This window comes from Serinus canaria, chromosome 2 (assembly GCF_022539315.1).
Source record: "Serinus canaria isolate serCan28SL12 chromosome 2, serCan2020, whole genome shotgun sequence".
Classification (NCBI taxonomy): domain Eukaryota; kingdom Metazoa; phylum Chordata; class Aves; order Passeriformes; family Fringillidae; genus Serinus; species Serinus canaria.
The window spans coordinates 140,165,660-140,178,227 of NC_066315.1; the positions used below are offsets into that span (position 1 = coordinate 140,165,660).

At 44.5% G+C, this 12,568-nt stretch overlaps 1 long non-coding RNA gene across 1 annotated transcript; it reads right to left on the bottom strand.

Annotated features, from left to right (window-relative positions):
- Window positions 1-4,714: 4,714 nt before the first annotated feature.
- Window positions 4,715-7,168, bottom strand: LOC127059164 (uncharacterized). Its single transcript, XR_007776651.1, has 3 exons — window positions 7,098-7,168; window positions 5,054-5,147; window positions 4,715-4,812 (listed from the first exon to the last, which is right to left on the bottom strand). It is a non-coding gene; the product is annotated as an uncharacterized LOC127059164 (long non-coding RNA).
- Between the last annotated feature and the right edge of the window lie 5,400 nt (window positions 7,169-12,568).

A 12,568-nucleotide genomic window follows, 5' to 3' on the forward strand; every position in this document is an offset into this window, starting at 1 on the left:
AATGCCATCCTAAAATGATACAGCCAGAGTTCCTGAAACTTCTCAGAAATTAACTGCTTATCAGCAGTTAATTTCTGAGAAGTTTCAGAAATTAATCAGCAGCTCAGCATTTTCCTGTGTTACTTATTCTACATGCTTGTTTATAACCTCAATTAATCTGATTATGGATGTCAAGTTCTAGTCTGAGACCTACCTAAGCACCTTCTAGGAGCTGGTGGGCACTCCCAAAGGAAGCACTCATTGCACTTTGAAGAGAGCAGCCAAGGAATGCAGAGTCCATATGTTCTTATCTCTTTCTCAAAGCACTACTGGGACCATGGCAAACTAGTTTAGAGGAGATGGCTAAGCGTGAGATGACTGGAGATGGATGGATTCACTCCCACCAGCTGAGCACCAGGGGCAGATAGCATCCTCTAAGGACTTAGGAACAATCCAGCTTTCCTACTAACAGATGGTCACCAAAGCTTTCTGGGTTTTATAAGTAGGGTAGAGCTTAATATAGGGAGAGGAGCCTTGAGTGGAGGATCTGCCACCTGCTTTCTCCCAGCCTGTGATCCCACATATTTGTGTTGTGAGCTCTCTACTGCATGGACCATCTCCTGCTACAGACAGGTGCACTCTGTCTGCTTCAGGGAGATCCTCTTCCTGGAACAGACATGTACTCAAAGCAGTACAGTGGTTCAAATTATTAATAATTGTGATGATAATGATGACAACAGACAACAGCACACTGAGAAAGCTTTGGGAGAAAAGTCTTTGGCAGATAGGCTACTACTGGGACAAGGCTGTTCCATCTAGCTTTTATCCTGAGTTCCTCCAGATGTTCTCAACATCCTTGGGTCAGATTGTGCCACCTAAACAGAGCCTGGAGCACCAACAGTGCCAACAAATCCGTAGGGTAGCACTCAACAGGATCTCAAAGCTGGACTGACCTGTGGGAAGATGATAGTACTGCTTGCAGGGCAGGAACAAAGCACTGGATCTTTGATGGATAAAAAGGGATGCTTTTATTTTCCAACAGGGCTCTGGGAACAGAGAAGCTTTTATTCTGGAATCTTATTATCTTATAAAATATTACTGACTTGATTGCTGTGGAGACTGAGGAAGTTCAGGCCAGCTACAGAGCAAGTTCATCTATATCATCTTATGAAAGATTTTTATTTTTATATGGCTTTTGACCTCAGGTCCAAAGGAAATGTCAATCCCCACTGTAATGTGAGGTCCAGGGAATGCAGACACGTCAGACATTTCCATATCAGCTGCAAGACCTTTAGCAGACGAGCGGGGCTTTCTAGCACGGTGTTAAAGATAAAAAACAGACAGATTGCTTGTCAGCAACACTGGAGAGAAAATCTTACCAGCAGCATTTTCCTTTCATCTGCCCAGGGGTGACAGATGAAGCATGAGCAGACACCTGAAAGGGGAACCTGGGGAAAAGCACAGGCTGGCATCCAAAGGTGGCATCTTTCAGCTCTGTTGTGTGAGCTCACACAAACCAGTACCCTGGTTTGGTACTCACAGCTCTCTTGGAGCATTCCTTCTGTTTAAATAACTCCCTCTTCCAGCAGGAAAACTTTTGGGGCAGTGACCTACATCTTTGGCTTTCTGGAACTAGATTTGGAAAGGAAATTGTACTCTACCAAAAGAAGAAGGTGTCTTAGACTCAAATGCTTCTATATTTCTGTAGTCTTCCCCTGGCACTGCAGATGCTTCTGTGCCATGACCTGACCTTGGAGCACTCAGCTCCTCTTCAGAAGCAAACCCAAGCCCCATGCTGCTATGTAGCTGCAGAATAAGTAAATCATTAGGAACCAGGCTGTTTACTGTACAGAAAACCAGTTAGCTGGTTTGGTTTTTATTGAACAATACCCTGAAGTGCCAGCTCCTGCTTGCTGCAGCATTGTCCTCTGATCAGCAAGCTGTTGACTGATCTGCTTGCTGCTCTCAGAAAATTAAGGGACCATGTGTCTGGAGTCACAGCAGGTCCCCATGGGGAGCTGAGTTACCAATTTCAAGACAGCCATGTAATTAGCCAGCAGCCTACCACCATCACAATGAAAACAGAGGTTGCTTAAGAGGAGACAGTTTTCATCCCAGGTCTTCAATGCACTTGGCAGTCAGTAACTTTATTATTTAATGAGGCAACAAGGCCCTGAACATTCACATTTCAGAGAGGCAAACCATCTCAAACATCCTGAGTTCCTAAAATATCTTCACAGCTCCTAAATGAGAGCAGGCTCTAGCTCCAAACACTGTGCTTGTTTTCCTGTCTAGCCTTACAGCTCAGGGAATTGAGCAAGCAGGCAGCAATGTGTGGAAGGAAAGCAGAGGCTCTCCCCAGGGTTCCTGCACAAGCTCCAGGCAGAGGGATTCCCTCTGCAATGGGGCTGCTGCAGATGGACAGACCAGACACAGCATGGGAAAGCCTGCACTTGACCTGTCTCTCATCCCAGCAGAGCCAAGAACAAGAAAATGGCCTTGCAGAGGGGGAACTCAAGAAAATTAGAATGAGAGTCAGAAAAAGACAAAGTCCAAAACACACAAAAAATGCAATGGCAAAACACCTATTGAGACTCATAAAATAGCAAGTTAGTATTGCTGAAAGGAAATTTAATCCTTGTTTGGGGTTTGTACCATGATTTTTGAATGATGATGAAAATGAGGCTTCCCCCCAAATACCCAGTTGCAGCAGACACACCACGATTTGTTGCACATGGGGAAAAATTCCACATCTCCCTCTCACTCACTGAGGTTCATGACTTACCTTCCCCACACCAAGGGGCTTTGTGAAGACTGACTGGCCCTGACTACAGGACAGGCTGACAGGTTTAAGTGACATTTTGAAATCTTTGTTGCAAGCTGAATCCCTTCTCAGCATGTTGGGAATATAGGCAGGTTTGGAGCTGGTTAAATTGGCAAACACCCCAAAAGATGGTTGCCTACATGTTCACATCTGTTGCTATTTATGTGTGTGCATAGTGGTGCACATGTAGAGTTTCCCTCTATTTTTCAATATTCCTGCAACTCAAATGCTTGCCTTGCAAGAGATTTGCCTTATTGGCAGTTGTCTGCTGAAATTTATTAGGAATGTATTTTTTTTTTTTTTTAATTTGAGATATTTATCACTTTCCAATGTAATAGATACCACCTGGAAAATTTTTACAAAGTCATTAAACTAAATTGTTTTGCTTGGAGATTTCATGTATAGAGAAAAGCTACAATGGAAAATCAGATTATGGATCCATAAATCTCCTTCCTCATGTATAATAACATTGTTCTGGCCTCTAATTTTTCAGCCCTTCCAATTAAGTTTGACTGCTTGATTCAAAAACTGACATGAAAGAGGTCCATGGTACAGAAAAAGAGCCTGGTGAGGACAGGTTTGACAGTCTAGCTGATCATGGGAACTCAGTTCATTTCTGCCAATTGCTGTTTCATGACTTTTTCCTTCTAGTGTTAGAAAGAACTTTGCTTTGCAAGGTGACAGATAAAGCTGTTTCTGAGCAGATATTCTCTTTTCTGAGAGCCTGTAAAAGCCATACATTTTCTGTATCAAATGTAAATCAGGGTTGATGATCATTTCTCATGTTCTCTCTTTCTCCCACTCAGCCTCAAACCTCTTTTCTTCTTTGCCTGCTTTGCTTTTTCTTCTTCTTCACCCAACTCCATCTCCCTCCCTGTCACCCTTATGGCAGAGGTTGTGTGCATTGCAGCCAGGTCTGACCTCACAGCTGCTGACACTTCCATTTTAACTCCTTATTTCATGATCAGCAGAGCAGCAAACCATTTATCATTAGACTCTATCTGATTTTCTTCACTTTCTGCCCTTCCCCAGCAGCAGCCAAGCCCCTACACCTTGTAAGGAGAGTTGACCCTTTAAAGCAATTAATTTTGAACACTTTTAGCCCACACCATCAGTCTAGCTCAATGTCTGACTCACTTGGGGTGGATCAGAGTGAAAAAGCACTGAATGATCAGTGTTTGTAATTATATATATATGTAGGGTTTATTGCAGAACAGATTGGTTGCACAGAAAAACAGGTATGGAGGCATTTTGATTGCTGTTATCTACAGTAATATGACAATATAAAAGGATTAAAATATCAGTTCAGAAAATGTATAAGAAAGAGAAGGAAATGATTAGAGTAGAAAAATCTCACCACTCATAGGCCTTGTGAAGAGGCTCAGCTGCTGCCATTTCAATGTTTGCTGGTCAAAGTGATGGTCAGAGTCTCAGTCAAAGTGACAGTCACAGACTGGATCCATCAGGTGGTGAGGGAACACCCAGAGTACAAACTCTGTTGGGTTTATATGCACTCAGGCTCAAATAGGAATGCCCAGATACCTCCCCTGAAGGAGGGAGTTTCCCCTGGGTGATGGAATGTTGTGGATCTCAGGACATTTTGGGAATCTTTGACACCTTCCATGGAGATAGAGCTGCCTATTACACCAGTGCAGCTGAGTCCATTATGGCCATGGTGGCCCATCAGCAGAGACAGACACCTCCAGGCTACCTGTGAGGGTTCTGGCACTTCCCTGGCAGGGGAGTTAACACAGCTGAGTTGGCTGGAGTAAGAACAGAGACAACTCCCCACCACACAAGGTTTGACTCTTTCCTTACCTCATTCAACACCAGCTGGAGCCTGAGGAGAGCTGTGCTCACCCTCTGTGCCTCTGCACATCAGCAGCTTCCCCCTGAATATTCCAACCATCAGCATTCCAGTCTCTCTTCCTGTATCACATGTGGATCCATTCTCCTCCCTTGGCCTGGGACGATTGGACAATAGCACCCCCTCATCTTATCTCAAGTTCCTGTCACAATCCAAATTCCAGGTATTAGGCATGTTTGGGGAGGGGTAGGCTTGAGTGCTCACAGATATTCAGCTGTGTTTTGCACTTTGCTATTGTGGGCAAAAGTCCCTCAATGATCTTAGAAGGTTTAAGCCAGTAACAATTTTGTTCTCTTACACATGGCATACTTCAATCCACAAGTCTTTGCAAATATAGAGGCACTATGTAAGGCACTAAGTAAACGCCACAGACTGACACTCACTTGGAGATCCATGCAGGCTCACCATTTGTCATCCAGCCCCCTCCAACTCTCTTCCCAGCTGAAGACTGGAACAGAAATGATGCTTTATGAAGCCCTAGAACAGAAATGATGCTTTATGAAGATGACCTAGATATAGATCAGTAAGCTGGTGAAATCTGCAACAGAGTAAGAAAAATGAATGAACTCAGTGAGCAGCTCCATCCAAACCCCAGCCTAAAGAGCCTCAAGGAACCACATTAAGATGGCATTTTGAATGAGGTTTATGGCCTTCAGCTCCATACCTGGGGCACTGAGGGCTGTGAAGGTTAATCAGCCCACTCCAAACACTGCAAGCCCCTCCTGTACTTCCTCTGTGTGGTCTGGCAAAAAAAGGAACAGGGGGAGGGGGGGTGGGAGTGATTGGCACCTTATCAAAGGAAGAGAATGACAAGCAGGGGAAGGATCAAAGGAAAATGCACATCATTTATGCTGGTCCTTCATTCCTGATAGCAGAGAAGTATCTAGTGGGACTAAAATCCCTTTGGGACAGGGACTGTGTCCTAGATCTACAAATACACAGAGATATTGAATTCTCACTGACATTTCTTTGACCATTAGAGCCTAATAAACCCAAGCATCTAAAAAATTTCCTATACTTAATTTTCTAACTATGCCTTATATATAACTTCTGCATGTACATGTGTGTGCACCTTTGCAATTTCACCTCTGGTGATGTCAAGATGTGCCTCAGCCTGGAATCCCCAAGGAAACATTCCCTGGAAAGGTTCTCAATTTTCCATATTGTTAAACTGTTACCATAGTGCTGGCAAACACCATCTCTGATAATGCCCAGACATGGCACAGGCTGGCACATGGAGCTGACACCACTGTCAACACACAGACTGGATGTGGGCAGGCTACACCATCCAAAGATTGCCTGGAAGACATGGGCCACCCCTCAGCAGCTGGGCTCAGCACCAGGGAGCAAGTACAGGCAGGTGCCTTTATCTTCATCCAGTCATGGACATTAAGGAACTGCCCAGGGCCACAAAATTCTGTGGCAGGGGAGGAAATGTTATGTCCGGGGCCCTTGCTGCAGGCGTTTATTCCCATCATGGAGCCAGAGCCAGACCTGTGGGATACCCCAGAACCTCCAGCCCTCAGTTCACCCAGAGCTTCAGCAGGATTGTTTGATAGTGAAGCTTTGTTGCCATTCCAAAGTAGAAGCTGAATAAGCCCTAATCAAGCACAGATGAAAAGGCAGATACTTCACTGCCTTATTTATAACCTCATTATTAGGAAGAGTGAAAACACTTTGTAAATGCACTTTCTCTTCTGCAGATGGAACACAACACACGTGGGGGACCCCCTCGCCCTGAGCAGGGGCTCAGGATGGTGCTCCTCTGGAGCATCAGTTTGGGTTCAGGGTGCCTTTGGGCAGCTGAAATGCAAGGCAATGTGACAACAGCTGGATCAGTTTGATTGGAACTGTCTCTTCACAGCCCTCTATGGCTCCCGTGGAAATGACCTCTCTGACCTTTGTCTCACCACTTCACTCCAACTTTCATTGTCTGTTTTCTTATTTGTCCTCAGTGAGATTTCACTCCCCCATCTCCACATGTTGGCCTGGAGGAACAAGAGCCCTGAATTGCACTGAGGCTCTGCTCTTGCCCATCTTTTCTCCCTAGTCCCCTGTAGTTGTGCTATAAAGACTTCATCTTGTATAGCTCCCTGCCAAGCTGATACTCCCACTCTGACTGACAATTTGTTAAACCATGTTAAAGCTCCCTTGCTCCTAAAGCTCACAGCAATTAACTGTCTGCTCAATATTTATATACCTGTGATCCCATAGAAAATGGCAGAATTAGCAACAATTTGTGCTCTTGCCTTGACTGCAGTGCTCCCACCCACAGGGAATGATGACTTCTCCCCCATTCAAGTGTTCAGCCACCGTTTGCCTTTGGCAATGCAGGCAGATAAAGGTGCCCACTGTCATGGTATTCCCAGGCCACTGAGACTCCCACTACCCATGCTGGAGGGGCAGGATTGTGTCTGTAGCTCTTACCTAACACACACCAGCAACAGAGTCCTTGGGAAATACTTCCTCCCTGCTGCCAGACTCCATCACTATATTTATCTCCACTGATATCTGTGAAGTGTAGAGGAGGCAAAGTGAAAATCTATCAACAGGAGTATTTTAACTCTATGCAAAAATATCTTTCAAACAGTAATTTTTAAGGCTGGGGGTGGTAGCAGCCTGTTTATATAACATGTTATTTTTTGATTAGTAGGTGATTAATAATAATCAAACCTGACTGTAGAAGCAAGCATTTTATGGGTGAACTGCTTTCAAGCATGGTAAAAAATGGGTTCAGGTTTTATATTTAAGACTATCCCATATGTTTTACCAAAGGAAAAGTGGGGAGAATCAACAATGCTCAGTGTTCAGCTGGAAAGTGAAGAAAATGGGGCCAGTAGACAGGTATAAACTGGTACAGTCTTGGTCATTTTGCAGCTACACACACACACACACGAGAGCAGCATCTTGGGGACAGTGTGTCCACAGCCACCTCAGGAAAGAAAGCAGGATGGAGATTCATGGATACAGCCACATTCCTATCAGTACCACTGCTTGTAATAATGGCAAAAGACTGGCAAACTTCTTGGCAAAATCTTCCCATTCATCCTGCAGCACAAACTGAGCTACTGAGCAAACTCTACTGCAAACTCTGTGAATGGCTTTGCATCAGGAAATCAGTTTGTTCACTCAGGACAAATGGCTGCTTTGGGGCTTTTCTTTAACTGAGTTAAAACAATCCTATTGCAATAAATAACACCTGGCGTGGCAATAAAGCTGGTCTGATTTCCATTTCCTGATAAAACTCTGTCAATTATCTCTCCCTCCTCTGCAAAGAACTTGCAGGATCTGTCTCTCTATGGTAATTTTAATTTCCCAGTAATGTGATTGCCTTATAAAAAGAAATGCTGCTGAAAAATATGTGTATAAGATTTGATGAGTGTGTCAGACTGGTGGAAAATGCACTGCAGCTTCCTATCATATTTATGAGGTGATGTGTGTTTACCCACCTCTACACAGTATTCTCCATATTTTATGGGCTGAGTGCTTACAACTCCCATCAAATTGGTGAGAGTTATTGGTGTCCTTCACACCTCAAATAAGTAATCATATTAAAGGAAACCCATTCCAGTATACAGAAACTTCATGGCAGGACAGGACACCCAACATCTCCTCTTCCAGGGGCATTTGCAGTAGTAACCCAAAGCACAGAGGAGGTTTACATGCAGGGAGTTGGGCTCTGTGCTCAGGTATAGGCAGCAGCCTGTGGTACAGCTCAGATCACAAAAATTCCTTTTCTGTGTTTAATGCTTTAGCTTAAAAGGATGTTTTCTAGGTCAGGTACCAAGTAGACAGCATCTTGGAACCTCCCCTAAAATATTTGCCCTAATTTCTCTGAATTCAAGCTGTTGGCTGAAGTTCCTCTTCTCTACAAAGAAAAGAAGTAGATCTGCACTAAAAAGCAGACCCAAATCTGACCCATCATCTTTGCTGTCTCCCTTGGAAATGCTGAATCTGAAAAGTGCCTCGGATTTCCAAGATATTTTTCCAAGAGAAATGAAAGGACAAAAACTCACTATAACTTATTTTGCAAGCATATCAAAATATTGCCAAAACATTTCCAAAGAGGCATCCTGCAAAATTCATACTTTCTTACTGCCTTTTCCTATGTGATTCCTGGAGAGGAGCAAGAGACAGCAGCAATAAAGAGAACCTTGAATACCATCCTCTGTAGCCTTGTTGCCTTTGATTTCAGATCATAACTCAAATCTGATCAGTAGCAGTGCCTGATGACTGAGCTCCTCATACAGCATCTTCTCCATGAAACCTGGATGAAACAGCCTTGAAATGAGAAGGTCCCATGAGGCATTCACATCCTCTGAAAAAAATCCCTTTGCCCAGGATTTTTCTCCTGGGAAGCTGAGAGGCCTCAGAGAAGAGGAAAACAATTCTTACCTCATTTGCTTTTCCTGTGTTTTTCTCGTGTGGAATGTGTTTGGAGATTGTTTACCCACAGGTGATTGTTTCATTGCATTCTGGTGTGAGTTGTTTTGACCCATTGGCCAACTGGGGCCAAGCTGTGTCGGGACTCTGGAAGGAGTCACCAGTTTTCATTATTATCTGATAGCATTCAGTGAGTATCTTTTCTGTATTCTTTAGTATAGAGTAGTATAGTGTTCTTTAATATAAAATAGTATCATAAAGTAATAGATTAGCCTTCTGAGGACATGGAATCAGATGCATCATTCCTGCCTTCATCAGGGAATCCCTGCAAATACAACAGTCCCACTTCTCAATCCATGTGTTGAACAAATTCCAGAGCCAGCCTAAGCACCAGCCTGCACCAGTCAGGGTCTGCTGCCCTGCCTGCGTGGCACCAGCTCTGGTCACTGCCTGGGACAGTGTCCTGCCTCTGCTGGTGGCTCACATGTGGCACTCTGCAAGCAGAGGAGCCACCACTTTCCTTGTGCTTATCCCACATTGAACCAGGGGTGATCCTAGAAACACCAGCTGTCTCACAGAGAGCTTTTCTGACTAAACTGCCCACTTAGACAGCCAAGAGTTCTAAATAGGTTTTGGGCTGATGGTAAGTTGAATTGTGCCAGGAGCATGAGCTGGCAGCCAAAAGGGCCACCTGTGTCCTTACCACAGCTGAAGGCTGTTCCTACAGTCAGAGTCACGTTGTCAGGGAGAAAATCCTGTGTACAGCCATACTGCAACTTTTGCACTGAAACGTGCTGATTTTGGCAACATTTTAGTGTGAAAATCTTCAGCCCTGATCAGGTTTAGATGTGCAGGCTTAGACAGTTGCCAAGCTTGTTGTGTAACAGTTTAGCTTTTCAGTGTGTGAAATACTCAGTCCCTGGTAGTACCAATTTATGGCATGCAGGTACAGACTGTGCTGTGCCACTCGTGCTCACTGTCCTGGCTGGCTGTGGCAGGGCAAGGCTTCCTGCCTGTCTGGGCTGGCAGCTGCATTCCAGGCACTGCTGCTGCTGGAGCAGACACCCTGGGCCTCTTGTGGAGCCCCTCTGGGCTTTGACTTGCCCATGCCAAACTGGGACTGAAGCACAGGAACATATTTAATCCATATGATGTTGGAGGTGTTCAACCCACAGGAGGAACAGAGGAGGAGGTGAGGTGCCATTGCTAAAATTTGCAGACAAGATGCCTAGAGGGAGGCAGCAGAGATGTTTCAACATTTCTAGGGAAACTAGCTGAAGCTCCCAAAGAAAAACACAGTAGCCCCAGATAATGTACACTGTAGAAAGGCTATCCCAGAGCAGTAAAATAAGCATGTAATTTAGGGTCTAGATACCACCCTGTAATTCAGCTTGTGGAAAAGGAAGGCTTGGGCATTTTCCCAATAAGATTATAGATCTCTACCCTATATTTATATTCTCAGATGTTCCTGAGACACTTGAGTGCTATGCAATATTGTGCTGGTTTTGGCTGAGAGAGAGTTAATCTTCTTCATAGTAGCTGCATGGGGATGTGTTTTGGATTTGTGCTGGAAACAGTGGGGTAATACTGGGATATTTCATTATCCTGAGCAGGGCTGACAGAGTCAAGGCCTTTTTTGCTCCTCACCCCAGCAGCAAGGAGGCTGAGGGTGCTCCAGGACCTGGGAGGGGACACAGCCAGGACAGCTGACCCCAAGTGATCCAAAGGACATCCCAAACCTGGCATCATGCTCAGCTCATAAAGCTGATGAAGGAGAAAGAGGGGACATGTTTGGAGAGATGGCATTGGTTTTGTCAAGTCACAGTTATGTGTGAGGGAGCCCTGCTTTGCAGAGGATGGCTGAACATCTCTGAATGTTGTGGGGATGTAGTGAATGAATTCTTTGGTTTGCTTTGCCTGAGCATGTGGATTTTGCTTTACCTGTTAAACTGTCCTTACCTGAACCCACAAGTTTTCTCATTTTTACTCTTCTTGTTCCCTCCCCACCTCACTGGGGGAGTGAGTGAGCAGCTGTGTGGGGCTGAGTTTCTGGCTGGGGTTAAACCCCAGGTGTGTTCATCAATCAACATCCATGACAGAGATGTGCACATCAGGGGAGTGGTCACAGCACCAAGCTGGTCCAAGTTCAAGAAGCATTTGGACAATGTTCTCAGGCACATGGTGTGATTTTTGGGGTGTCCTGCACAGGGCCTGGAGTTGGACTCAATGATCCTAATGGGTCCCTTCCTATCAAAGTTGCTGGATGCCCCTGTCATGGGAATGATTGGCATCTGAATCCAAGGCTTCAGAATGCTGAACATTTCCTTTATTAAAACTGTATTATATTACATTATACTATATTAAAGAGATGATATACTACAAAGAACACTAAAGAATACCAAAGAATACTAAAGAAAACTCGTGACTGTCTCCTGACAGTCAGGACACAGTTTTTTCCAGTTGGCCAAGGAAACAAAACAATCCTCAACAGAATCCAATGGACAAATCGCTTCAGGTAAACAATCTTTCTAACACATTCCACATGTGCAAAACAACAGGTGCAGAGAAGAGAGATAAGAATTGTTTTTCTCTTCTTCTCTCTGTGCTTCTCCAGGAAAAAGCCCTGAGAGAGAGAATTATTTCTCTCTGTTCAGAGAATGTGAATGCCACACCTTCCAACTCAGCATATTCCATGATTCTGTGATTATGAATGATTAGATACATTCAAGGCTGGGTCACATATAAGTCTTCAAGCATTGCCAGCATCAACAATACTACAGGAGACTTGTTTGGTGCAGGCTCCTCCAGAGATCAGACTCTCAGCCAGCACTAAATAAATGTTTTGACTGTGACAAACTTTGTGCTGTGGAAACATGCAGCAGATTACAAAATCAGGCAACTAGAAAGCAAGAGAGTGTCTTACTTTGCAAAGTGATCTGGACTACTTGGTAAAATGGCCAGAATTAAAAAGAATGCATTTGAATATGGGAAACTTGGTTAAAAACCAGTCTCTTTACACTAAAAGAAAGCACATTTCAAAGCAGGGCATAGTGAGATCGATGCTTCTTTGACAGCAAAGCATTAAAACGTGCTGACATCTGTTGAGTGTCAGAGAACAAAAGTTACAGCTGTTAGAAATACTCCTCAGCGTGTTGTAAACTTTGGTCTGCAGGCTGAGGTCTGCAGAGGCAGCAGCTGCCCTGCACAGCCTCTCTGGCCCTCCCGAGAGGGAATTCCGAGCGGAGCAGAGCGCAGCGCCCGCCCCAGCTCTCAGCATCAGAACTGCCCCAGCACTGCCAGGACAGACTGCCTTGGACAGACACCACACCTAAAGATTGCCAGGGAGTTTTAAACAGACATGATTAAGCAACATAGAGAACTGAAAGAATAAAAGATGCCAGAAGAGCAAAAGTGCACATGCCAGTCAGAAAAGTTGTCCTGACTGTTCAGAGCGTGGTATCAACATTTTGACTTGCAAAGGTCTCAAAGGAATGGCATTAAACTGACAAGAAAAG